The sequence below is a fragment of the Hylobates moloch genome, unplaced genomic scaffold, assembly GCF_009828535.3.
Source record: "Hylobates moloch isolate HMO894 unplaced genomic scaffold, HMol_V3 SCAFFOLD_16, whole genome shotgun sequence".
Lineage (NCBI taxonomy): Eukaryota > Metazoa > Chordata > Mammalia > Primates > Hylobatidae > Hylobates > Hylobates moloch.
In genome coordinates this window covers 57,200,268-57,225,351 of record NW_026652291.1, presented here as the reverse complement: position 1 = coordinate 57,225,351, position 25,084 = coordinate 57,200,268, and the positions used below count along the sequence as shown (strand labels likewise).

General features: G+C 47.3%; 4 non-coding genes across 4 annotated transcripts; 3 read left to right on the top strand and 1 right to left on the bottom strand.

Annotated features, from left to right (window-relative positions):
- Positions 1 to 3,066: 3,066 nt before the first annotated feature.
- TRNAY-GUA (transfer RNA tyrosine (anticodon GUA)) lies at positions 3,067 to 3,160 on the bottom strand. Its single transcript has 2 exons — positions 3,124 to 3,160; positions 3,067 to 3,102 (listed from the first exon to the last, which is right to left on the bottom strand). It is a non-coding gene; the product is annotated as a tRNA-Tyr (tRNA).
- A 17,817-nt stretch (positions 3,161 to 20,977) lies between these two features.
- TRNAT-UGU (transfer RNA threonine (anticodon UGU)) lies at positions 20,978 to 21,050 on the top strand. Its single transcript has one exon. It is a non-coding gene; the product is annotated as a tRNA-Thr (tRNA).
- A 1,506-nt stretch (positions 21,051 to 22,556) lies between these two features.
- On the top strand, positions 22,557 to 22,645 carry TRNAY-GUA (transfer RNA tyrosine (anticodon GUA)). The gene is given in 2 exon segments: positions 22,557 to 22,593; positions 22,610 to 22,645. It is a non-coding gene; the product is annotated as a tRNA-Tyr (tRNA).
- A 658-nt stretch (positions 22,646 to 23,303) lies between these two features.
- On the top strand, positions 23,304 to 23,375 carry TRNAP-UGG (transfer RNA proline (anticodon UGG)). Its single transcript has one exon. It is a non-coding gene; the product is annotated as a tRNA-Pro (tRNA).
- The last annotated feature ends 1,709 nt before the right edge of the window (positions 23,376 to 25,084 follow it).

Here is a 25,084-nt window from a genome sequence, read left to right as displayed (position 1 = left end):
GCGGGTCTCCACCGCGCCCCTTTCCGGACGGAGCAAATCCTCTGGGCGGGGGGGGGGGGGGGGGGGGTGGGGGGGGGGGGGGGTGGTGCCTGGCGTCTCTCGGGCGCTGACAGCCACGATCCACGAGGAGGAGCTCTCACTTGTGGCCTTCTTCTCCCTCTGCATCGCTCTTTCTGCTTGTGAAGATGACAGCCCTTAGAGGCCAGAGGGAAAATGAGGTAAGACGGCAAGGGCAGAGAGGCTGGTGAGACTGATGGGTGAGTCTAGTGGAGGAGGGGACACTGGAGGAGGAAAGGGGGAGAACCAGCACGGGCGTGGAGTAAGCCGCTTCCAACCCTAGCCTAGCGTCAGGGTCTGATGGAAGACCCTAAGGGGGCACTGCCCTAACAGCCTGTCCTCTACTTCCCACCACCTCAAACACACCCCTCTCGATGTGCTCGGCCCTTCTACCCACAGTGTCCTATGCTCACTTTTTGGAGTATTGAGGCATAATGGGAAGAGAGGGAGGAAATGCAGGAGGATAGGTGGAGGCTGGGTATGGTGGCTCGCGCCGCAATCCCAACAATTTAGCGGGCCGAGGCGAGAGGGGCACCTGAGCCCAGGAGTTCGAGATCAGCCTGGGCAACATAGGGAGAAGCCGTCTCTACAGAAAAACTTTAAAAAATTATCTGGGTGTGGTGGCCTGCACCTGTGGTCCTAGCCACTCACCAGGCTGAGGTGGGAGGATCATTTGAGCCCAGGGGTTCGAGGCTACAGTAAGCTGTGATCTTGCCCCTGCACTCCAGCCTGGGCGACGGAGACCATTAAAAAAAAAAAAAGATATGTGGGGAGAGAGTAGGGCCAGGGGCTCACAGATCACCATGTGATACCCGCTACCTCTAACCCCAAGGGCCAGCATAAAAGCTTCGATCCAATCCTCTGCTACTGACCAAGAATCCTTTCCCAGAGGCTGCTGCTTTCTAAAGTAGGGGCCCCCGGAAAGAAAAAGGGGCTGATAGAGGACACCAGGTGAGCTTTGGACCCCTTACCTAGGCCCCAAATTCTTACAAAGTCTTCATATCCCATATGGTGTGTGTCCACTATCCCAAGACCACTCATCACCCACACAAACAGTGAGACAGGTACTGGTAGCACAGCAAGCCGAACCCAAAAGACCCACCTTTTATTGAGCTTATAGGGGAAAAGTCAGGGTCAGGGATCACCCACACTTTTGCTGATGACCAAACACCACTCAATGGCCCACCTCTGTTTTTTCCCTCAAAGCACCAAGCCTAGGTTCCAAAAAAACCTGGTACCGCCACACCTTATCAAGGACATATCCAGTATAGACCAAAGGTTCTACTTTGGTTTTTGTTTGCTGATCTCTGCAGCAATGCCATTCGAGGCTGGGATCTCTCTGGGGCTGCAGAGCTACAGAATGTTGCTGGGGCACTGGTGAGTCCACAGCTCCGCCCCTTTCCATCAGCAGTGGGAAGCAGGAAAGGCTGATATAGCAGAGAAGAGGTAGGGAATAGGCCATAGGGGGAGAACAGGAGCTGCTTTCCAGGAGGGGAAGACATGTGTAGTCTCTAGTTTGAGACGCAGAGTGAAAAAGCAGTTATGCCCATCAGGTAGGGGAGAGTGGTCACCCGGTTCCCAGAAGGCCTCTGAGAACCAAATTTCCATCACTGTTTTGCTTGCAGTGCTCTCTGTGATAACTCATCTGTACATCAGGTGTCTGAAGATTTTTTTTTTTCCCCCAGAGCATCGGATGGGACCAGGGGGCGCTCATTGTGGTTCCTCTCTGGCCCATACTTTGATTAACCCACTTCATATTCCCAGAGGTGAAGCCCCAATCCATGAAAGTCAACCCATTTCCTGCTTCATGCTCTCAGATTGTGCCAGCTATCTTCTTCTTGTAGAAGGTGCAGCCTTCCAGCTGTGCCTCCAGAGCTCCCACATAAAAGTTAGCATGCTGCTCAGATGCAACAAGCCAGTGGCCTGAGGGGGTGAACTTGTGTGCCTCTGCAAGGTGGCAGCTGCCACCCAAGCTTCAATTCTGCTCCCTGCCATGGACCCAACAGCCCCCAACCCTCCCGGGTCACTGAATTTCTTTCCAAGTCTGCCCTTTTATACTCCGTTTCCCTCTCTCACACCTTCACAACTAGCAAGACACTTGGTGTAGGTGTTTTTTGCAGACTTTGAACTGAGTGGAAGGTATCTTTCTTCTTCCAGCAGGAGCCCAAAGGTTACTGTAGCAACATTAAAAGGTGTAAAGGCTCAGGAAACGTGAGGCTTGGTGTATGTGGGAAGGGGGCACATTTTGGTTCTCAACCTGAAGGAAAATGTTATGGAGCCAGTGGAAGCTCTATTCATTAAGAAAATCTCAGGGCGGCAGCTCTCTCCCACAAATAGACAAAACAAAACAGAAATGAACATTTTCTGTCTGTATACATCTATACATTACAAGCAAAAGATAACGAGAGAAATAGAGTCAGAGAAAGACAGAGAGAGAGAGAGAGAGAGAGAGAGAGAGAATGCTCAGATAGAAAAGCATTGCTAGAGACCTGGAGAAGGAGATGAGAGAGAGAGAGAGCATAGGGAGCATTTTTTGTTTCGTTTTCCTGAGGATGTCACAGTTGCCTCTGACCCTTTTCTCTTCCAGCAGGCTTGACCGGGGAGTTAGTTGATGGTGGGCCCACTGGTTTAATAGACCGAGAGGTCTATCAATGGTGAGCACACAATGTTGCTAGAGTCAGTGGCCCTCAGCACCCAGAGCAGTCTGTGGATAAAAGTGAAAGAGCTCTTGGATCGTGTGGGTGCGAAGGGGGTTGGGGGGAGGGGCTGACTGGGTCACAAAGCAGAAGCAAGGGGTGGTTTTCGTTGAAGAGTACCTGTCCCTAGACTGTGGGAAGAATGAGTGGGCTTGCGAGCGTGTTTCCTGGCCACAGCACAGGTGTGGAAACCAGGTGATCAGGAAAGGTTTCTCTGGGTTTTGACTGGGAGGGTGTGGGTGGATACTAGTTGGAGGCTGCAGGGTGTTTGACTAGGCACCAGGTGGCATTGCGTGCAAAAGCATCAGGCACTTCCTTCGAGCCGGAATCGAACCAGCGACCTAAGGATGTCCACAAACGTCTCCGCAGTCTACAGTCCTCCGCTCTACCAGCTGAGCTATCGAAGGGTACACGCTGCAAGAGCTGGGTCACTGGACTTTCCGTAAATGGAGGAAGCCAAGTCCTTGGAACGCTGGAAGTTCAACACACTTTGAGTTGACTGGAACCCGCCGTAGAAGAGAACCTTGCACTGGTTGCCACCGCGCCCCTCTCAGGATGGAGCAAATCCTCTGAGTGTGGTTTCCTCGCGTCCCGGAGCGCTGATAGCCACAATCCAGGACGGCAGGCTCTCACCTGTGGCCTTCCTTCATCTGTGCATCTCCCTTTTTACAAGTGAGGATGACAGCCCTCAGTGAAAGAAAATAAGAGGGTGAGAGGGCTCGGTCAGAGGATGGGTGAGGTGGATGGGTGGATCCTGTGGGACAGGGGTTGCAGGAGGAGGAAAGAAGAACTCGGAAAGCTTCTGGGTGGGCGGCCTCTATCCGCAGACCAGCTTCAGGGTCTGCTGGAAGTCCTTAAGGAGCCCTTTCCTAAAACTCTGGCCTTCCTACTCCCTTCCCGGCCAACACACACATGCCCCTCCTCCCGATGTGCCCCCGCCCTTTTCCCTACAGTGTCCTATGCTCGCTTTTTGGCACATTCAAGTGTGCTAGAAGTGAGAGAGAGAACAAATGGGACTAGGTGAGAAGAACTCGCCCAGGGCTTGCAGATGCACTGTGATACCCTCCTTCCTCCCCAGCGCCCACCTGGGGCTTGGCTTCCCTCCTCTGCAAACTGACCAAGAACTTTTTTTTTTCCCCCCCGAGAGGCTGCGTCTTTCTGAAGTAGGGCAAGTATATTAGTCCGTTTTCATGCTGTGGATAAAGACATACCCGAGACTGGGATGAAAAAGAGGTTTAATTGGACTCACAGTTCCACATGGCTGGGGGGGCCTCAGAATCATGGCTGGAGGTGAAAGGCACTTCTTCTTGTTCTCCTTTTTTTTTTTTTTGATATGGAGTTTCACTCTTGTTGCCCAGGCTGGAGTGCAATGGCGCGATCTCAGCTCACCGCAACCTCCGCCTCCCAGGTTCAAGCGATTCTGCTGCCTCAGCCTCCGGAGTAGCTGGGATTACTGGTATGTGCCGCCACGCCTGGCTAATTTTGTATTTTTAGTAAAGACTTGGGGTTTCTCCATGTTGCCCAGGCTGGTCTTGAACTCCCGACCTCGGGTGATCCGCCCTCCTCAGCCTCCCAAAGTGCTGAGATTACAGGCGTGAGCCGCCGCTCCTGGCCAAGGCACTTCTTACATGGCAGAGGCAGGAGAAAATGAGAGAGAAGCAAAAGCAGAAACCCCCGGTAAATCCATCAGATCTTGTGAGACTTATTCACTATCTCGAGAATGGCACTGGGAAAACCGGCCCCCGTGGTTCAATTATCTCCCCCGGTCCCTCTCACAACACGTGGGAATTTTGGGAGATACAATTCAAGTTGAGATTTGGGTGGGGACACAGCCAAACCATATCATTCCGCCCCTGGCCTCTCCAAATCTCACGTCCTTATATTTCAAAACCAATCATGCCTTCCCAACAGTTCCCCAAAGTCTTAACTCATTCTAGCATTAACCCGAAAGTCCACAGTCCAAAGTCTCATCTGAGACAAGGCAAGTCCCTTCTGCCTATGAGACTGTAAAATCAAAAGCAAAGCTCGTTACTTCCTAGATACAATGGGGGTACAGGTATTGGATAAATACAGCCATTCCAAATGGGAAAAATTTGCCAAAACGAAGGGGTTACAGAGCCCATGCAAGTCCAAAATCCAGTGGGGCTGTCAAATTTTAAAGCTTCAAAATGATCTCCTTTGACTTTAGGTCTCACATCCAGGTCACACTGATGCAAGAGGTGGGTTCCCATGGTCTTAGGCAGCTCCACTCCTGTGTCTTTGCAGGGTACAGCCTCTCTCCGAGCTGCTTTCCTGGGCCGGCGTTGAGTGTCTGCAGCTTTTCCAGGTGCACGGTGCAAGCTGTCAGTGCATCTACCATTCTGGGGTCTGGAGGACAGTGGCCCTCTTCTCACAGCTCCACTAGGTGGGGCCCAGTAGGGACTCTGTGTGGGGGCTCTAACCACACATTTCCCTTTCACATTGTCCTAGCAGAGGTTCTCCATGAGGGCCCCATCCCTGCAGCAAGCTTTTGCCTGGGCATCCAGGCGTTTCCATACATCTTCTGAAATCTAGGAGGAGGTTCCCAAACCTCAATTCCTGACTTCTGTGCACCCGCAGGCTCAACACCACGTGGAAGCTGCCAAGGCTTGGGGCTTCCACCCTCTGAAGCCACAGCCCAAACTGTATGTTAGCCTCTTTCAGCCACAGGTGGAGCAGCTGGGACACGGAGCACAGAGTTCCTAGGCTGCACACAGTACTAGGACCCTGGGCCCGGCCCACGAAACCACGTTTTCCTCCTGGGCTTCTGGGCCTGTGATGGGAGGGGCTGCCCTGATGGTCTCTGACATGGCCTGAGACATTTTTCCCACAGTCTTGGGGATTAACATTAGGCTCCTTGCTACTTATGCAAATTTCTGCAGCCAGTTTGAATTTCTCCCCAGAAAATGGGTTTGGGTTTTTCTTTTCTATCACATAGTCAGGCTGCAAATTTTCCAAACTTTTATGTTCTGCTTCCTGTATAAAACTGAACGCCGCCGGGCGTGTTGGCTCACGCCTGTGATCCCAGCACTTTGGGAGGCCGAGGTGGGCGGATCACAAGGTCAGGAGATCGAGACCATCCTGGCTAACACGGTGAAACCCCGTCTCTACTAAAAATACCAAAAAAAATTAGCCAGGCGTGGTGGCAGTTGCCTGTAGTTCCAGCTACTCGGAAGGCTCAGGCAGGAGAATGGTGTGAGCCCAGGAGGCAGAGCTTGCCGTGAGCTGATATCGCGCCACTGCACTCCAGCTGGGTGACAGAGCAAGACTCCGTCTCAAAAAAAAAAAAAACCAAAAAACAAAAAACTGAATGCCTTTAACAGTACCCAAGTCACCTCTTGAATGCTTTGCTGCTTAGAAATTTCTTCTGCCAGATACCCTAATTCATCTTACTCAAGTTCAAAGTTCCACAAATCTTTAGGGCAGAGGCAAAATGCTGTTAGTTTCTTTGCTAAAACATAACAAGAATAATCTTTGCTCCAGTTCCCAAAAAGTTCCTTATCTCCATCTGAGACCACCTCAGCCTGGATTTTATTGTCCTATCACTATCAGCATTTTGGGGAAAGTCATTCAACAAGTCTCTAAGAAGTTCTAAACTTTCCCACATTTTCGTGTCTTCTTCTGAACCCTCCAAACTGTTCTAACCTATGCCTGTTACCCAGTTCCAAAGTCGCTTCCGCATTTTTGGGTATCTTTTCAGCAATGCCCCACTCTACTGGTACCAATTTACTGTATTAGTCCATTTTCATGCTGCTGATAAAGACATACCCCAGACTGGGATGAAAAAGAGGTTTAATTGGACTTACAATTCCACATGGCTGGGGAGGCCTCAGAATCATGGTGGGAGGAGAAAGGCACTTCTTACATGACAGTGGCAGGAGAAAATGAGAGAGAAGCAAGAGCAGAAACCCCTGATAAACCCATCAGATCTTGTGAGACTTATTCACGAGAATAGCACAGGAAAGACTGGCCCCCATGATTCAATTACCTCCCCCTGGGTCCCTCCCACAACACGTTGGAATTTTGGGAGATACAATTCAAGTTGAGATTTGGGTGGGGACACAGACAAACCATATCAGCAAGGTTCTGTGGATTTCTTGGAAAAAAAAAAAATAAAAATAAAATAAACAAACAAAAAAATGGTGGTAGAAGACAGAGGTGTGAGTTTCTCCTGACCCCATGTCTTTGGCAAAGGTTTCAGATCCCATCTGGTGTATGCCCACCACCCCAAGACCACTGAGACACCCCCCCAAAGCTGAACACCTAGTGGGGGTACAGCAAGCCACCCCCAAGGGACCTAGCATCCATTGAGTTTAAGTCCACTCCGTGTCTTATGCTAAGTGGGTCTGGATGGCCAAAGGTGAGAGTCAGATGCACGAACACCCCTTGCTACTCTCTGTCATGTCCCAGACTGGAAAAGTGGGCATCTGGGGTTCACCCTCGCTTGTGCTGGTCACCAAAGCCCACTACCTGGGCCCCTTCTGCTTTTGTCCTCAAAACACCAAACTGAGGTTTCAGAGGACCCGTGCCTCCATGTCCCATCAGAAACATATCTAATGAAGACCTAAGGTGCTACCTTTGGCCCCTGTTCACTGGTCTCTGTTTTTGGTGTCATTGGAGACTGGGGTCTCTCTGCGGCTCCACAGCCATAGAATCGTCTCAGAGCACTGGTGAATCCACAGCTTGGCTCCTTTCCATTAGCAGCGAGAAGTGGGAAAGATTGACACAGCTGGGGGAACGTGAGGGGAATAGGCAGTGTTGGGGGAAATCATCTGCTGCTTTCCAGGAGAAGAAGACACATACAGTCTCCAGTTTGAGACCCACAATGAAGCAGTTCTTGTGGCCATAGAGGGGAGGGGAGGGCAGGGACCCAGTCCTCAAAGGGCTTCAGAGGGCCATGCTCCCGTGGACCACTGGGCTTAGAGTGCTCTCTGTGATAGGTTGCATCTGTACACCAAGTGTCTGATGCACATTTTTCTGAGATCTTGGGATGAGACCAAGGGACACTCATTGGCTTTCTTCTCTGCCCCATACCCACAAAACCCACCACATCTCCACAGATGTGAAGCTCCATTGGTTGGTGAAAGCCCAGTCCATTTTCTGCTCCATTCTCTCTGACTTGGCTTCAGCATATTTTTCTGAGAGGTAGGGGAGCCCAACTGTGCTGCTAGATCCTAGTGCAAAAAGTCCAAGCTGCTCAGGCCTACCAGGCAGTGGCCTTTCTAAGGAGGTAAATTTGTGTGCTGCTGTATGATGACAGATGTCACTCAAATTTCACTTCTGTTTCCTGTCATAGACCAACAATCCCCAACTCTCCCAGGTCACCGAAGCTCTTTTCAAGCCTACCATTTTGTACTTCCTTCCTGCTCCCCCAGCCTCCTAAGTGGCAGGTGTTTTTGACATCTTTGAACTAAGCGGTGACCGTTAGGTATCCGTACTCTCCAGCAGGAGCCAAGCCCAGCCGTAGCAAAATAAAAAGATGTGAAGACTCAGGAAAGGTGAGGCTTGAGGGATTTGGGACAGGGGTGAATGGGTAGGCACACCACATCCTCATCCCGTGGGGCAACCTGACCTTGCCAATGGAGGTTCTTTGCCTTAGAAAATTCTCAGGGTGGCTGCTGTCTCCCCAAGTAGACACAACATAGCAAGGATGAGCATTTTCCGTCTGTATGAGTCTATACATTTCCGACAAAGGAGAATGAGAGAGACACCGAGTGATAGGGAGAAGGGGCAGAGACAGAGAGGAATATACAGAGACAGAGAGAGAAATTGTGAAAGAGAGACAGAGAATGAGTTAGAGACAGAGGTGAGGCAGTAATAGCCCAAGAAGGAAATGAGAGGGAGAGGGTGAGTTCACGGATGGTATCATGGTTGTCCTCGACCCTACACCATTGTCCTGAATGCTTGATGGTCTCCTGGGAGCTTGGCCTTCCAGGGTTTGCCAACCTGGTGGGAAGAGCTTGGTCACAGATGAATCCAGCTGTGTTGCCAGATTCCCCAGCAGTGCTTAGGTCCAAAAGCAGCCTGTGAATGAAAATGAAACAGCCCTGAGATGGTAAGGGTTTGGATGGGGGATTGGCTGGGTCACAAAGCAGAAGTAAGGGGCACTTTGCACTGAAGTGTACTGGCAACAGCACAGGCATGGCAAGCTAGGTAATCTGGATAAGGCTTTGCTGGGTTTTGCCTGGGAGAGTGTGGCAACAGCAGGGCCTTTGACCAGGCAGAGGTGCAGCCAGGGAGCATTGGTGTGTGCACAAAAGACTCAGACACTTCCCTCAAGCAGGAATTGAACCAGCAACCTAAGGATGTCCACAGATGTGTATAGTCCTCCACTCTATCAACTGATCTCTCAAAGAGTACACAAAGTTAGAGCTGGGTCACTAGACTTTCTGCAAATGGAGGACAAGAAGTCCCTGGAATGCCAGAGGTCCAATATGTGTTGGGTTTGTTGGAACCTGCCTTGGAAGAGAACCCTGCGCTCTTGTTGCCCAGCCTGGAGTGCAATGGCACGATCTTGGCTCACTGCAACCTCCACCTCCCAGGTTCAAGCAATTCACCTGCCTCAGCCTCCCGAGTAGCTGGGATTACAGGCATGTGCCGCCACGCCCGGCTAATTTTGTATTTTTAGTAGAGACTTGGGGTTTCTCCATGTTGGTCAGGCTGGTCTCAAACTCCTGACCTCAGGTGATCCGCCTGCCTCGGCCTCCCAAAGTGCTGGGATTACAGGTGTGAGCTACTGTGCCCGGCCTGGAATAAAAGTTTTACTTCTTCATTTAAACATGGATGGCTTCCATTTTAATTTTTTTGCATTACTGTTCAAGAATCTCCATACATTGCTGATGATAGTGATGAAAGCAGATGTCCTTGCTTGTCCTAATCTCACAGGGAAATCAGTCAGTCTTTCATCATTAAGTGTATTGTTAGCTGAAAGTTTTTCATAGCTGCCCTTTATCGGATTGAGAAAAGGCCCTTCTATTTCTAATTTGCTGAGAGTTTGTATGAGAAGCAAACGTGTAGCGGGCATTGGTGGCTCATGTCTATAATCTCAGCGCTTTGGAAAGCTAAGATGAGAGGATCACTTGAGCCCGGGAGTGCAAGACCAACCTGGGCAACAAAGTGAGAACCCGTCTTTACGAAAAATTTTAAAACATTATCAGGGCACCAGGCACGGTGGCTCACACCTGTAATCCCAGCACTTTGGGAGGCCGAGGCGGGCGGATCACCTGAGGTCAGGAGTTCCAGACCAGCCTGGCCAACATGGTGAAACCCCATCTCTACTAAAAATACAAAAAAATTAGCCGGGTGTGGTGGCGGGCGCCTGCAATCCCAGCTACTGGAGAGGCTGAGGCAGGAGAATCGCTTGAATTTAGGAGGCAGAGGTTGCAGTGAGTTCGCGCCACTGCACTCCAGCCTGGGCAACAAACAGTGAAACTCCATCTCAAAAAAAAAAAAAAAAAAGAAAGAAGGAAAAAAATGTTATCAGGGCACGATGGCACACACTGGTAGTCCCAGCTACTCAGGAGGCTGAGGCAGGAAGATCACTTGAGCCTAAGAAGTTGAGGCTGTAGTGAGATATGGTTGTGCCACTGCCCTCCAGCTTGGGGGACAGAGGGAAACCCCCATCTCTAAAAATATAAGTACGTAATAAATAAACGAATGTGAAATTTTGACAAATGTTTTGCCTACATCTTTTGATAGAATGATGTTTTTCTTCTTAATATAATATAGTTTGTTAATATAATAAATTACATTGATTAATTTTGAATATCAGACCAAATTTGCTTTTCTGGGATAAACCCCCCTTATTCTGATATATCATTATTTTATATACTGTTGGATTCAACTCGCTAAAGTTATGTTAAACTTTTTGGCTTCTATTTTCTTAAAAGACACTGATCTGTAGTTTTCTTTCTTTTGAAGTGTCTTTGCTTTTAATATCGGAATACACTGTCCTCATGTAAAGGGGTGAGAATTATTATCTCCTCTCCAGTTTTTCTGCAAGAAGTTGTGTAGAATTGTCATTATTCCTGAAACATTTATTAAAATTCACCAGTGAAGTTATCTGAGCTTGGTAAATACATCCCAGAGCATAAAAACTTAAACAACTGGAGCCCCAGGGAGGCCAGAACTCACACCTTTGTTACAGCCTGGTGCATTAACCCTTGAGTTGCTGACCTTACTATTTTATTCTTCTAGAAGACATCTTCATTTTGTTGATCCACAACCAAGAAAACTAACAGAAGGAAAAAGGAACAGATATTTGTCTCTAGGCTCAAGCAATTGCAACCCTCCTCCCAAAGTCCTCATACAAGAAGACAAGGCCCCAGACCAGACTGGGAATACAATCTGCGTAAATGTCGCCTGGACTAAGCCCTTACCCCCATACCCCTCCTGATTTTTCCTGCATGGCACTTGTCAGAAAAAGGAAAATCTGAAAGAACAATGTTTAAAAGTGGCCCAAGATGGCTGCAGATTGGGCATATAGGTAATAGAAACTAGATCTATGAACTAAAGCCGAACTGTAGCCTGAAAGGTTAAATTTTGTCTTTTTTTTTTTTTTTTTTTGAGACAGAGTCTTGCTTTGTTGCCAAGGCTGGAGTGCAGTGGCATGATTTCGGCTCACTGCAACCTGATGCCTCCTGGGTTCAAGTGATCCTCCTGCCTCAGCCTCCCAAGTAGCTGGGACTATAGGCACGCACCACCATGTCTGGCTACTTTTTAAATTTTTTTTATTTTTATTTTTTAGCAGAGTCAGGGTTTCACCATGTTGGGCAAGCTGGTCTCAAATTCCTGACCTCTGGTGAACCACCTACGTCTGCCTCCCAAAGTTCTGGGATTACAGACGTGAGCCACCACGCCCAGCCATGTCAAATGTTTTCACTGACATGTACTGATTGTAACCTTGCCTAGCAGATGAAGCACAAAGACAGTGTCAACTGAAAAATGACATAACAGGCACTTGAACTTAAAGAAGTCATGGTTAGATTTATTCTCAGCCAAGTTTGAGGAGTTATGCCTGAGAACACAGACTTAGAATAGACCTAGAATAGGTCCCAAAGTAGTTTACATGAGGCACAGTATATTTAAATTTTCTAACGGGGATATGTGTGGCACAGAAGGAGGGAGAAGTGGTTAGTGAAACAATGGTTACATTCTTGTGACTCTGATGAGTGCTCAGTGACACGAAACATAAGGTAAATATACAGTTGAGTGAGTAGGGAGAAAGATTAAGCATCTTAGAGTCTGGTGGAGGAAGGGTGACTAATTCTATTCTGTCTTTGTCCTACATCTGATAAACAGGTTGATGACCAGTCCCTGTCAGTAAAATATTTAACAAACTCCAGTTACACAGGCAAGAGGTCAGCTTTAGTTTATAGGCCTGGGTTTTATTACCCATATGCCCAACTGCAGCCACTGTGGGCCCATATTAACATTTTCTTTGAATTTTCCTTTTTCTAACAGCAGGATAACGTCAGTCATTCCCCTCCAAATCCTAAGATGCGTACATACTCGTTTACTTGTTACCCTATCCCTATATATGTTAACCGCACATTTGGTTTGTCTGTGTATAACATCACTAAACATCAGTCAAAATTGTAAAAATGTCACCTTTGCTTCACTGCCCCCTTCTTTGATTTTTTATTTAGAAAAAACATGTAAATACCGCGCCTCATGTAACCCACTCCGGGACACATTCTCAGTTTGCACTGTTTGTGTTCCAGGCTACTGTTCTCAACTTGGTTTGGGACAAAATTAATTTTGATTTCTTTAAGTCCATAGTGCCTATTATTTTAACCTTTTGGGTAGACACACTAGGGAAACATGGGCCCACTATGACTGCTTTGTCTCTCCTGACCTGGAAAATCAGTGTCAGTGCAGACCACCTGAGACCTTCGCTAGACCCAGATTCCCCACCTCCAGCAATCTCCCCAGTTTCTCAGTAGAAGCTATGGGAAGAGTGCAGCTGGTGAAACCACCTTTACAAAAATTATAACAGTGAAAGAAGTCTGATGTAACCAACTCCATCTTTTTTTTTTTTTTTTTTCCCCAGACGGAGTCTTGCTCTGTTGCCCAGGCTGGAGTGCAGTGGCGCGATCTCGGCTCGCTGCAACCTCTGCCTCCCGGGTTCAAGCGATTCTCCTGCCTCAGCCTCCCGAGTATCTAGGATTACAGGCGTGCACCACTACGCCCGGCTAATTTTTGTATTTTTTAGTAAAGATGGGTGTTCACCATGTTGGCCAGGCTGGTTTCTAACTATTGACCTCAAGTGATCTGCCCGCCTTGGCCTCCCAAAGTGCTGGGATTACAGGCGTGAGCCACCGCATCCGGATACCAACTCGATCTTGCTTCTAACCTCCAAGCTTGCTTTGCTCATTTCTGGGCGTATGCCAAGCAAACCATGGGATGAATTTAGTTTGTAGTTTAACTTTAAGACAAACATGACAACAGCCCCTTTATGAAGCAAACCCCCTCCTTGCTTGGGGGTCAGACCTCTTTTGTAAAAGTAACAACTTAGCCACAGTATTAGAAATTATGGCTCAAGGGTCATACAGCCAGAGGCCACAAGAACCTAACCTCCTCAATTGCTCCTATAGATAACATTATTATTGTAAAAATCTAAGATTGCTGTTGAAGGTATTTTTCAGACTGCATTCTGAATGGATCAGCTAGCGTCACCGAGATCGGTAAACTGGCGCCCTCTCAGGAACTGACTCAGTGAAAGAAGGCAAGCTCCCACTCCCTATGATTTTATCTCTGACCTAACTAATCAGTATTCCCCTGCCTGCCCAAATGCTGCGGGACTTTTCTTTAGTTCAGCTCAAGACAGGGTCCTTTGTCCCACGGCCACGAAAATTCAGGCTCGCAGACAATCGGAATGGTGAGTAAGACAGGGTTTTACTGGGTGAAAAAGGAAGAAAAGGGGGACTCTGCTAGGCCAGAGTCCTTGCTAGAGCACTTGCCGCCCAGGCCTTCAAATCCCAGGCTCCTCCCGGGAGGAGATGGGGCCAGGCTCCTCCTTGCTGCGAATGACACTAACTTCCCGAGGTTCCACCCCAGTGCGCGCTGGTCCCCGTGCGCAGGCTGGTTGGGGAGTCTGCGGGGACCCCCTTCCACCTGGCTGTCTCACAACTAGCCTTGAAAAACCCTAGCCTCTGAATTTTCGGGGGGGCTGATTTGAGTAATGACAAAGTTCCAGTCTTCCATTTAGTTGGCTCTGCATTTACTAAACTCTTCATTGCGATAACACTGTCTCAGTAAATCAGCTTTTCTGGGCAGGGGCAAGATGAACCCATTAGGCAATTATGCTGGTGCTGGGAGCAGCATCTCTGTCCCATCTTTTCTATAAGCGCTGTCACAAAGAAGCTAATACTTTTAGAATATGTACCTCAAGTTAGCCTCTGAGGGTTGAAAATGAATGATTTTTAAGCCAAACTAATTCTAAGCACCCACAACCGACTGAACGGACTCCTGCGATTAAAGGTGTGCGCCACCACGCCCAGCCTCGCCTGGATAATTTTTTAAAAACATTTTTTGCAGAAATGGAGCTTTGCTATGTTGGCCAGGCTTGGCATATATTATTTTATAAATTGTATATGCATATGTATAATTGTAGGTACTAGTAATGAACTGTCAGAAATTGACATTTTAAAAAGCAATACAATTTACAACAGAGTAATTAAATATAAAATACTTAGGAATAAAATATGTCCAAGACTTGTACACTGAAAAAAAATGCTAAGAGAAATGAAAGGAAACATAAATACATCAAGAGACATTTCATATTTGTGCATAAACAGACACAATATTGTTAAGATATTAGTTATCCCTAAATTTATTTATAGATTTAATCTAATTACAATAAAAATCCCAACAGGGTTTTGTTTTGTTTTTTTTAAAGAAATTGACATGCTAATTCCAAAATTCATATGCAAATTCAAAGGCAGCATGCCCAAAACATCTTTGGAAAAAACAAAGTTGGAAGACTCACTCTGCCCGACTTATTTATATTTTATTGTATTTATTATAAAACTGCTATAATTAAGAGTGTCATACTGGCATTAAGAAATTTAAAACAATAGATCTATAGAGCACGAGTACAGAGATAGAACCACATACATATTGTTAATTGACTGTTGCCAAAGCTTCAAGGGCAATTCAGTGGAGAAAGATAGTTTTCTCAACAAACTAGAAAAATCGCAACAACAAATTTTTTTTTTTTTTTTTTTTTGAGACAGAGTCTCACTCTGTTGCCCGGGCTGGAGTGCAGTGGTGTGATCTTGGTTTACTGCAACTTCCCTCTCCTGGGTTCAATCTATTCTCCTGCCTCAGCCTCCCAAGTAGCTGGGACTACAGGTACGTGCCATCGTGCCCAGCTAATTAAAAAAAGATTCTTGATCCCTACATTGCTCTACATATAAAAATGAACCTCAAGTAGATCATAGACCTACCAATAAAATCCGTAACTTTAAAATTTTTATAATAAAATCTTTGTCAACTTGTGTTGGGGAAAGATTTCTTAGATACAACACTGAAAGTATGACTCACAAAAGAAAAACAATTAAATGAACTTCATCAAAATTAAGAAACCTCTGCCTTGGTAAAGACACTGTAAGAGACAAGCTACACACTGGGAGATAATCATCTCCAGAGATGGCTTTGCCTCCTAGGGGACATTTGGCAGTGTCTAGAGACATTTTTGATGTCACAGCTGGGTAGGGAGGGCATATCACTATTGACATCTAGTGAGTAATGGCCAGGGGGGCCGCTAAGCATCCTACAATACGCAGGACAGCCCTCTACAGCAGGGATGACTACAGTAAAGAGCCACATGGATAAACTTATCACTTGCCGCCGGGCGTGGTGGCTCACGCTTGTAATCCCAGCGCTTTGGGAGGCCGAGGCGGGCGGATCACGAGGTCAGGAGATCGAGACCATGGTGAAACCCCGTCTCTACTAAAAATACAAAAAATTAGCCGGGCGTGGTGGCGGGCGCCTGTATTCCCAGCTACTCGGAGAGGCTGAGGCAGGAGAATGGCGTGAACCCGGGAGGCGGAGCTTGCAGTGAGCCGAGATTGCGCCACTGCACTCCAGCCTGGGAGACAGAGCGAGACTCCGTCTCAAGAAAAAAAAAAAAAAAAAAAAAAAACTTATCACTTGCCTACTTAAGGCACCGGCCAGTCAAGTTCCATCATCACCTGCTAACAGGAGCTGTCGCCTCCTTCCCAAAGCCTTGAGGTAGGGACAATGTCTGGATTCAAACTTGGATATGATAAGATGCCAAATCCTGCCCAGTGCACCTCCTGGGTACCAAAGGTATCACATGGGGCAGGAAGGGCACTGCACTCAAAGGCCAGAAAGTAAGGTTGCTCCTTAAAGAGCTCAAATTCTGACTTCAAACTCATATTTGGATTCTTTGTGGTCTAGGAGGCGGCCAGGGTGGTCTTCTGTGGTTGGCTCAAGCGCTGCCTCCCTTGGTGATTTGTGTCCTGCTTAACCCATCTTTTTTACTGTCCTAGTGACAGACCTAGAGGGACAGACACTGAAGGAGAAATGGTGGGTGAGGGAAGGGATTGTAGCAGGAGATCACGGGTAGGTGAACAAACCAGAGACAACATCCTGTAGGAAACTCAGGGTGTTCCCAGAGGCAGTCAGCAGCAGGGACGTAGGGATATTTTACATTCTGTGTGCAACTGCTCAGATTTCTTCAGGTTAACACTTAGGAGCAAATGAAACAAAAGCTCACTTCACTCCCTGCTCCCCTCTACTCCCTACACTACCTTATCCTTCCCTTTCACAGAACACATACTGCACTTTCAAAGTTATTTCAAGGTTCCAGCTCAAATGTCATTTATTTGGCAAGGTCTTACCAGCTCCCTTTCAAACAGAAGTTGGGAGTACATCTCTTAGTGGTCTGGGTGTTCGATTGTTAAGAGCTCCCTGCGGGTAGGCTGTGAGTCATTCATTCAGTGGCTCCCTTCCCCCAGCCCAGTGCTAGGCAGTGAGAAAAATCACATGTTGGGTTTGACATTAGGTCAACCCCCTGGTGAAGACACACTGAATAATTATTACTAATGTAGGAACAAAAGACCCTTGCAGCAGTGGGATTTAAACCCACGTCCCCAAAGAGACTGGAGCCTAAATTCAGTGCCTTAGACCATTCAACCACAGTACCAAACTGCTAAGACTAACTGGCCACACCACCAAACCATCTTGTCCTTTTCCAGCAATGTCTTCTGGAAAGGGTGATATAACTAGAAAGAGCAGGCTCCTATTCCAGCTGTCACCACTCTTTCATTTTGTGCTTTGGCATTCTCCCCCTTAAGCTTTCTCTGGAGTACTGTTTTCTCTGCTTCTCAGTCTGTGTGGTGGACTATGATTGATGTTATAGCTCCCACAGCTGTCATTTCCTTTCTAGTATTGATAGGCTAATTAATTTAGACCCATCCTTCTTGAAATAAAAATTATTAAAAATATTGCGTAAGATTTTTACCAAATCTCAGCTCATTGCAGTAGCTCACGCCTGTAATCCCAGCATGTTGGGAAGCCAAGGCAGGAGGACTGCTTGAGTCCAATTCAAGACTAGCCTGGACGACATGGTGAAATCCCATCTCTAAACAGAAATAAATAAAATAAATAAAGACTTTTTTTTTTCGGGTGGGGGGATGGAGTCTCGCTCTGTCACCCAGGGTATCTTCAGATACCCCGTCTCTACTAAAAATACAAAAATCAGCCGGATGTAGTGGCACGCACTTGTAATCCCAGCTATTCGGGAGGCTGAGGCAGGAGAATTGCTTGAATCTGGGAGGTGGAGGTTGCAGTAAGCCGAGATTGCACCACTGCATTTCAGCCTGGGCAACAGAGCGAGACTGTATCTCAAAAAAAAAAAAAAAAAAAAGTCATTTGTTAATTCCTGAAATGCTGGGCTATATAAATTTTGGTAGCCTGTTTGGGTGGGAGAAACAAGAGGATCAGACATCAAGACACAGCACCCACCAGAGGTAGGAAGACTAGTAAGACACCCTCCCAATATTAAGTTGGGACTCCAAAGAGCTATTCCCCTAAGGTAAGGGCAAACGAGAAGTACACCTATGTCTGTTCTCCCACTTCTAGTAATTGTTGTGGAGCTCAGGAGAAAAAAATTCAGCTTAGCAAAGGAAAATAGAAAGTGTGAGGAGTTTTTCTGAGAAGATGGAACCACAGGTCAGCATTCTGATTTGCACCTTGGGTTTACATATCTTGGAGATCCAGAGAATGCCTGGCCATTAACTTTGTTTAGGATCCTCTTGGGCTGATAGAGTGCCAAGTGCCTGGGAGAAAAAAAGGTAATATATATATTTTTAAAGGAAGATAACCTTCATCTTGTCCTCAAAAACTCACTGCACGTAATTTTGCAAAGACATTGAGCAGTACACATTCAAAGATGACCAAGTTTTACAAGAAAACAAAACAACATGAATTGACAAAACAACAGCATAAAATTCAGATATTAGGATTATCAGTTATATATATTAAAACAACTATAATTACTATGCTTAAGGAAATAAGAGACAAGCTGGAAAATATCTGCAAAAAACAGGAAATAAAAAAATTTGGCCTAGTAGTTTTGAAAAACAATCAGCTAGAACTTCTAGAATGGGAAATTACATTTTAACCAAAATAAATGACTTAATGGGCATATCTAACAGCTGATTAAACAGAGCTGTAGAGAGAATTACTGATTAGTATTAAAGGTAAGAAAATGATATCCAGAATGCAACATAGAGAAAAAGACCAAATATATACATATATATATATGTATATGGAAGAGAGGTTAAAATAAATGGAAGACAAGGTAGGAAGCTCTAATAGATGTTTAATTTCTGTTCCAAAAGGAGAGAAAAAAATAGAGCAAAAACAACATAGGAGGCTGGCTGGTCTGAGTGCAGTGGCGTTTACAACTAATTCATCAAAAGCAGTTACAGGTCTCTTTGTTCCTTCTCCACTCCCACTGCTTCACTTGACTAGCCCAAAAAAAAAAAATTGTATATATATATATATATATATATATGTATATATAAATAGGAGAAGATAATGGCCACTATTAGTTAAAATGTATCTCCCCTAAATTTATATGTTGAAGCCCTAATCTCTAGTATCCCAGAACTGTATTTGGAGATAGGGCGTTTAAAGAGGTGATTAAGTTAAAATGAGGCCATTAGGGTGGGCCCTAATCCAACCTGGTGTCCCTATAAGGGGAATAAATTTAGACACAAAGAGAGGCACTAAGGGTGTGGACCGGCAGAAGGACAGCCATGTGAGGCGGCAGCAAGAGGCCAGCCATCTCTAAGTGAAGGAGACAGGCCTCAGAAGGAACAAAACCTGCCAACACCTTGGTCTTGGATTTTTGACCTCCAGGACTGTGAGAAAATGAATTTCAGTTGTTTAAGTCACCCAGTCTGTGGTATTTTATTATGGAAGCCCTAGCAAACTAATACCATGACTGAGAGTTTTCCAGAACTAAAGAAAATCAGCAGTATATGGATTTAAGAAAACCCATATCCAAAAACTTGACACCGATACCTTATTTGGAAAAACATGGGGTTTCCCTATGGTATCCCGTACTCCTGTTTTATGTTTCGAAATGGAAAGCTTCCTGGGCGATGCATCTGATTGGTGGAGCCCAGGTCACATGCCCGTTCTCAGCTGCAAGCTGGGAAAGCAAGTGTTCTAGAACAGACTTACTTTTAATATGTGAAATATCCACATGTAAGGAGAATTTTTAAAGATGTTGGACACACACTAACATAACATATGCCTATAACAGTGCTATTCAAAACTTAGGTTAGAACCTAACCTAAGTTTTCGGCTGTTTTCTCTGTATTCTTTTCCTTTAAAAGTGCATAACTCATAGTCTCTAACTCAATGGATGACTTATGTAATTTGATTAATTCATCTGTCAATTCATGAAATTCTAGACCAAGAGTATTCTGGCTATCATACAATTCCCATGAACTGCTCCACCTTCACTTCATATTCAGCTTACCTAAATCCTAGCATCACCCCTCCGCCCTCTCCAGATAACCTGAAGAGGTAGGCTTCCTTTTTTCTGCAAGTGTTATCTTGCCTCTTCAAGACACCTTTGAGAGTCTCCTCGCTTTCCTCTTGATTTCACTTCATATCTAGGTTCAGCAGAATCGCCCTTCCCTGTAACGCTCTCACTCATCCCTTCCTTTCCAATCCCATAACGATTACCCTTTTGCAGCTTTATGTTTGAGCATCTGCACCATGGCCAGTCACTGGTGTTTCTGACTCTGGTTGCTCGTCCTTTCAATTCCGCCAACTCATCAATGTTTGGTGAATTTATATTTTCTTCTACTAATCTTCTTACTTGCTGCCCCAGACAGTGTTCCCTTGAATGTCTCAGTCTTTCTCTTGGACTTTGCTCGTAATTTTATTCTACCAGGGACCACCCTGCTCCCATTTTTGTCTAAGTCTTAACCTCCCTTCATAATGCAGCTCAGGCCAATGCCTTCTTGAAGACACCCCCGGATGGTTCACTTTGTAAATGTGTGGACCTTGGCATGGCCAACGCCCCTTCGCACCCGGCACAGCTACTTTTCATTGTTTTCCTTCATGAAAACTAAAGTTCTTTTGTTCCACAAGACTGTGACAGTGACTTCAGGATAAAGATCATATCTGGATCCCGAATTCTTAGTGCAGAGCCTAGCACAGAACTGGAATGCAGTGTTTGTTGAATGAAGGAATGAATTAAACTGCAAATTAACGAATGCCTGCTCTGGCACTGAGGCTCGCAGCTGTGAGAAAGGTGTCTGGAGGCAGACAGTTGCTGATACGAACTCCTGAGTCAAGCAGGAAACAAAATACGGATGTCAGCAGTTTCAAGTGAGACCTGTGGTGAGCTCCTTCCTCTGCCGGTTTTCCGTTGTTAATTTTCAGTCTGAAGTGAGGGAGTGGAGAATCTTTCTGTGTTAGACTGTGTCGCGTTGGGGAGATTTCTCCAATCTTAGGATAGTAGTGGTCCCTGTCACTGGCCTTCACTTTGCACCATCCCCAGCAAGAACACTGAGTCTGTGAACTGAATTCTAGTGGTTGGGAAATAGATTGAAACGACATCCGGGTTTTACTTAGTTTCTATGCTCAGATGTTAGCAGAAGCCCTGCGAATATTTTCCTTTTCTAAGAAAGGAAGAGCTGACTCTTCCGTGGGGCCCTATAGCTCAGGGGTTAGAGCACTGGTCTTGTAAACCAGGGGTCGCGAGTTCAAATCTCGCTGGGGCCTTACGAGATTAATTTCTTGACTCAGGTTTTTTAAAAAACTCCCCTCCTAGTCTTTCTGAACTAAGTCTGAGAAAATGTGGCGAATTACAGCTTCTTGCAGCGGTTCAGATCTTCCAAACAGCAGCTCAGCAGAACGTTTCCTTTAGGTTCCAGTGGTAATGCTGTTTTAGCTCCTGGAATGCGGCGGAATCCATTACACAAGCGGTGGAAATCGCCGTCAGCCTCTGCCGACGCCCTGGCTTGCGGACTGGCGGCGAGAGCCCTGCTGGCTGGGCGGGAAATGGGGACAGCTAGGCGAGACAATAGCCCTTTAAGCTATTCTCAAGCCCCAGATCTGGGCATATTTGGAGTAGAGATCAAGCTTCCCCTTCTGAAACGGAAAGAGCCAGCGATGGCCGCTCCAGCCAGGCGTCCAGAAGATAGATGCACACTGTGCGGCAAGGTTTCATGTGCCAGTGGGGTTTTGGGAAATTAAGGGCCCGACTTTAGGGGCGAGACTTGGGTTACTAAATTTGATTTTGACGCAGAGAAATGTGGCCTTCCATTTGAATGAGCTAAAAATATTTTCTCCAAAAGCTAATTCACACAGAAACATTGGGTTTGCCCAGATGTCCTCTAGTTCAGGGATTCCCAACCCTTGGGCCGCGCACCGGTCCACGGCCTGTTAGGAACCCGGCTGCACAGCAGGAGGTGAACTCCGGGCTAGCTACCAGTACCGCCTGAGCTCCGCCTCCTGTGAGATCAGAGGTGGCACTAGAATCTCATAGGAGCGCGAACCCTATTGGGAACTGCGCATGCCAGGGATCTAAACTGCACTCCTTATCAGAATCTACGTGATGCCTGATGATCTGAGGTGGAACAGTTTCATCCCGAAACCATCCCCCAACTCCTCTCCCCCGCCCCCACGGTCCGTGGAGAAACTGTCTTCCACGAAACCGGTCCCTGGTGCCAAAAATGTTGGGGACCACTGCTCCATTCTACACCCTCTCCCTCCCGTGTCTGTGGACGTGTAAGCGGAAGAGCCGAGATTGGGAGGGGAGCGCAGGAAGTGAGGACACCAGGGAGACCGGGCCTAAGCCTGGAGGCCCGCCCTCTCCCGCGTTCACAGTTGCGCAGTCAGAATTGTGTGCGTCCCACCGCCTCAGCTCCCAGTTCTCCGACGCCCAGGTGCAGGTCCCCATCCTACACACAAACACACGCATCCATGCTCGCGAGGCCCTCGGGTCCGCGCCCAGTGAGGCCAACAGCCCTCGGGCGCCCAGAGGATGTGCAGCCTCGGTATGCCCGGGTTACAGGGGCGCCTGCTCTGCTTGGGAGCCTCTCAGTGAGGCAGGGGAATCCAGCTTTAGAAAGGTTGTCCTCAGAACCTCGGACGCAGGACTGTCTTACAAACTGGCTTTGCGACTCTGCAGTAATCACTTTCCAGATGTAAAGAGATTTCTTTCTTTCCCGTCTCTAGTTAAGGATGTCTTGAATAGCGATTTGTACAAGCTGAATTTTCGCGCTCCCTTCGATAGCTCAGCTGGTAGAGCGGAGGACTGTAGTACTTAGTGTGTTGTCATCCTTAGGTCGCTGGTTCGATTCCGGCTCGAAGGAGAAGCTGCTGTTTTGGGGTTTACAGTTGCTCTTGGTTTGTGCAACAAATCTCTTTATCTTGACGCGATGAAATCTGTTTCTCTTACCCTTGTACGAAGGAAACAGCTTAGCCACGAGCTGAGCTGCGTTAATCACATCTTGAAAAGTTGGTTACCTTTCTGAAAGATAGTAGACCCGAATCGTCCAACCGTTGGGGAAAGGCACTGTTGTCTTACCGAAGTGTGTTATATTTTGGCTCCTACGTTAAGTCCAAAGGCCGGCAGATATATACGTATCGCGCGTCTGTCCTGGGGCTCAGTAACCTACAGCCTTGCAACCGAGCTCAGCTCTGGCCCTCGATCTCTATTTCAGCCCCCTCCACGTTCCCTCCAGGCCCTAGCGGGCTTAAATCGCTCCCCGGGCTCAGTGAGACACAAGCATGTGACCCAAAGTCTAAAAAGCTGCCTTCCTTCACCCCATCCTGCGTCTGCATCGAGGAGAATAAGCCAGAGAATAAGCCACACTTGAAACTTGGTAAAGATGGAAGGAATAACTAAATAAGGCCAAAGGGAAATGTCAGAACAGAGGAAAAAACAAAACAAAACAAAACAAAAAATCTTCAGAACAGCAGGCGAAAAAGAGAAATTCAGAGAGAAAGGAAGTAACGTTCTGACGGAGTGGCTCGTTGGTCTAGGGGTATGATTCTCGCTTTGGGTGCGAGAGGTCCCGGGTTCAAATCCCGGACGAGCCCTTATAATTACCATTTTTCCACCCTCTTTTGGCAACTACTGAAAAAATTTCCGTTAAATATGAAACACAAACTGTCTCGCGTTGGGCTGTCCTGCCAAAGAAAGCAGCACCGAATAAGTACGTGGCAGATGGGGCTGTCGAACAGTGTCAAGACCAAGCTTCATGGGTTCCTGGACGCTCAGCCAGGGGTAGTCTCCGAAGGGCCGCCTGGCAATTGGGAGCAGAAGCCAGTTTCCCGCCATCTGCTCTCCGTGGAGGCAGTGCCTTCGCGGCTGCTGCCGGTTGGGTTCCAGCTGAGGAAGGAGCGCGGATCCCAGGCTCGTTCTTTGCCTGGGCTGCCCCTGTGGCCCCTGGGGCGGGGGCTGCTGCGGCGCCAGCTCCAAGGGCGGATCCAGGCGGGAGGGGCCTCCTCGGAGAAGCGGGGCGCGGTCCCAACTACGCAGAGGCTCGCACGCCGACCCTCCACACCTCACTACGCCCCCGTCTCCGTCCGTGTACACACACTCACGCAAGCACGCCAACCCCACCTAGATGCAAAGCAGGATTCAAAAGAACATCTTTGCGTTTTCTACCGGCTCCCCATCGTCGTACTAGGGAGGAAGAAGTGGGTGAGAAACAAAACTTCTTTCCATTGTCCTTCCCGTTTCTGCCGACTTGTTCTGAGGCCGAGGTAGGTTCACACTCCTGCTCCTCCTCTCTGGTAGCTTCACCAGGGGCGTTTAGGCCGGGGAGTCCTTTCCTAGCAGAGGCAGCTTGGGACTCCTTGGGGAGGCGTTTGCGGGACTGGGCTGGAGAGGGAGGAATGGGGAGGGAGGTGAAAGTCCAGTATTTGTATGAGTTAACGACTTTACATTCCCACTCAGGTTTTCATTTTGCGCAGCTGGGCAGAGATGCCAGCTTCTGTTGATTAGCAGGCTTGGAGGGGGACCACAGAATCGCCGAACCTAAGGGAAGCCCTAGGAGGCCTGCACTTGCCCACAATTAAGAAAGCTTTGCTAGTTATTCAGGTTAATCACCAGATTTTTGAAGCAGGCCTTAGTGTTTGCAAGCGTAACTAACACTTGGGGATCGGTGTTTTCTGTTTACGCTCCTCTGCCTCCTCACCCTTAACCCACCCTCAGCCAGTGTTGTGCAATTCTTAGAGACACTTGCCAACAGCCTCTTCTCTAAGCCTTCCTACTGGAAGGTTGGGCTCCTCCGTTTTCTCGCTCTGAGACAGCACGTCAAATGCTAATAGCAGCACATGAGTAAAGCGCAACATCTTTATTAAAACAATTTCAGCACCACTCAGGGGGCTAGGGAAATCTCAAGTGAGCCAAGACCCTCCCTCGTGACAGTAAGAATCTTATAATCAAGTCATAATGTAATCAATAGAAACCCAAGTGACATAATTATCTGCAGCACAGGACCACCTTCCCAGAAGCAGCCTCAGGTATCCAAGACTTACTTAACCACAGAGCCACTAACAAGTTCTGCAAGAGGATAGGTTTATTACATACGCTTCAGTTCAAGCAATTCTTTTACTGATGACAAGCAGAGTAAAAGAATTTTTGAATTTATGGTAATAGTCAATGTAGGTTTCCTTCGAACAGCCACTTTCAGTGGCCCCTTTAAGGTTAGCTTTGATTGTCTAGAAAGTACTAGTATGGAATATAAAAGTTGTGTGGGCCCAGCACGATGGCTCACGCCTGTAATCCCAGCACTTTGGGA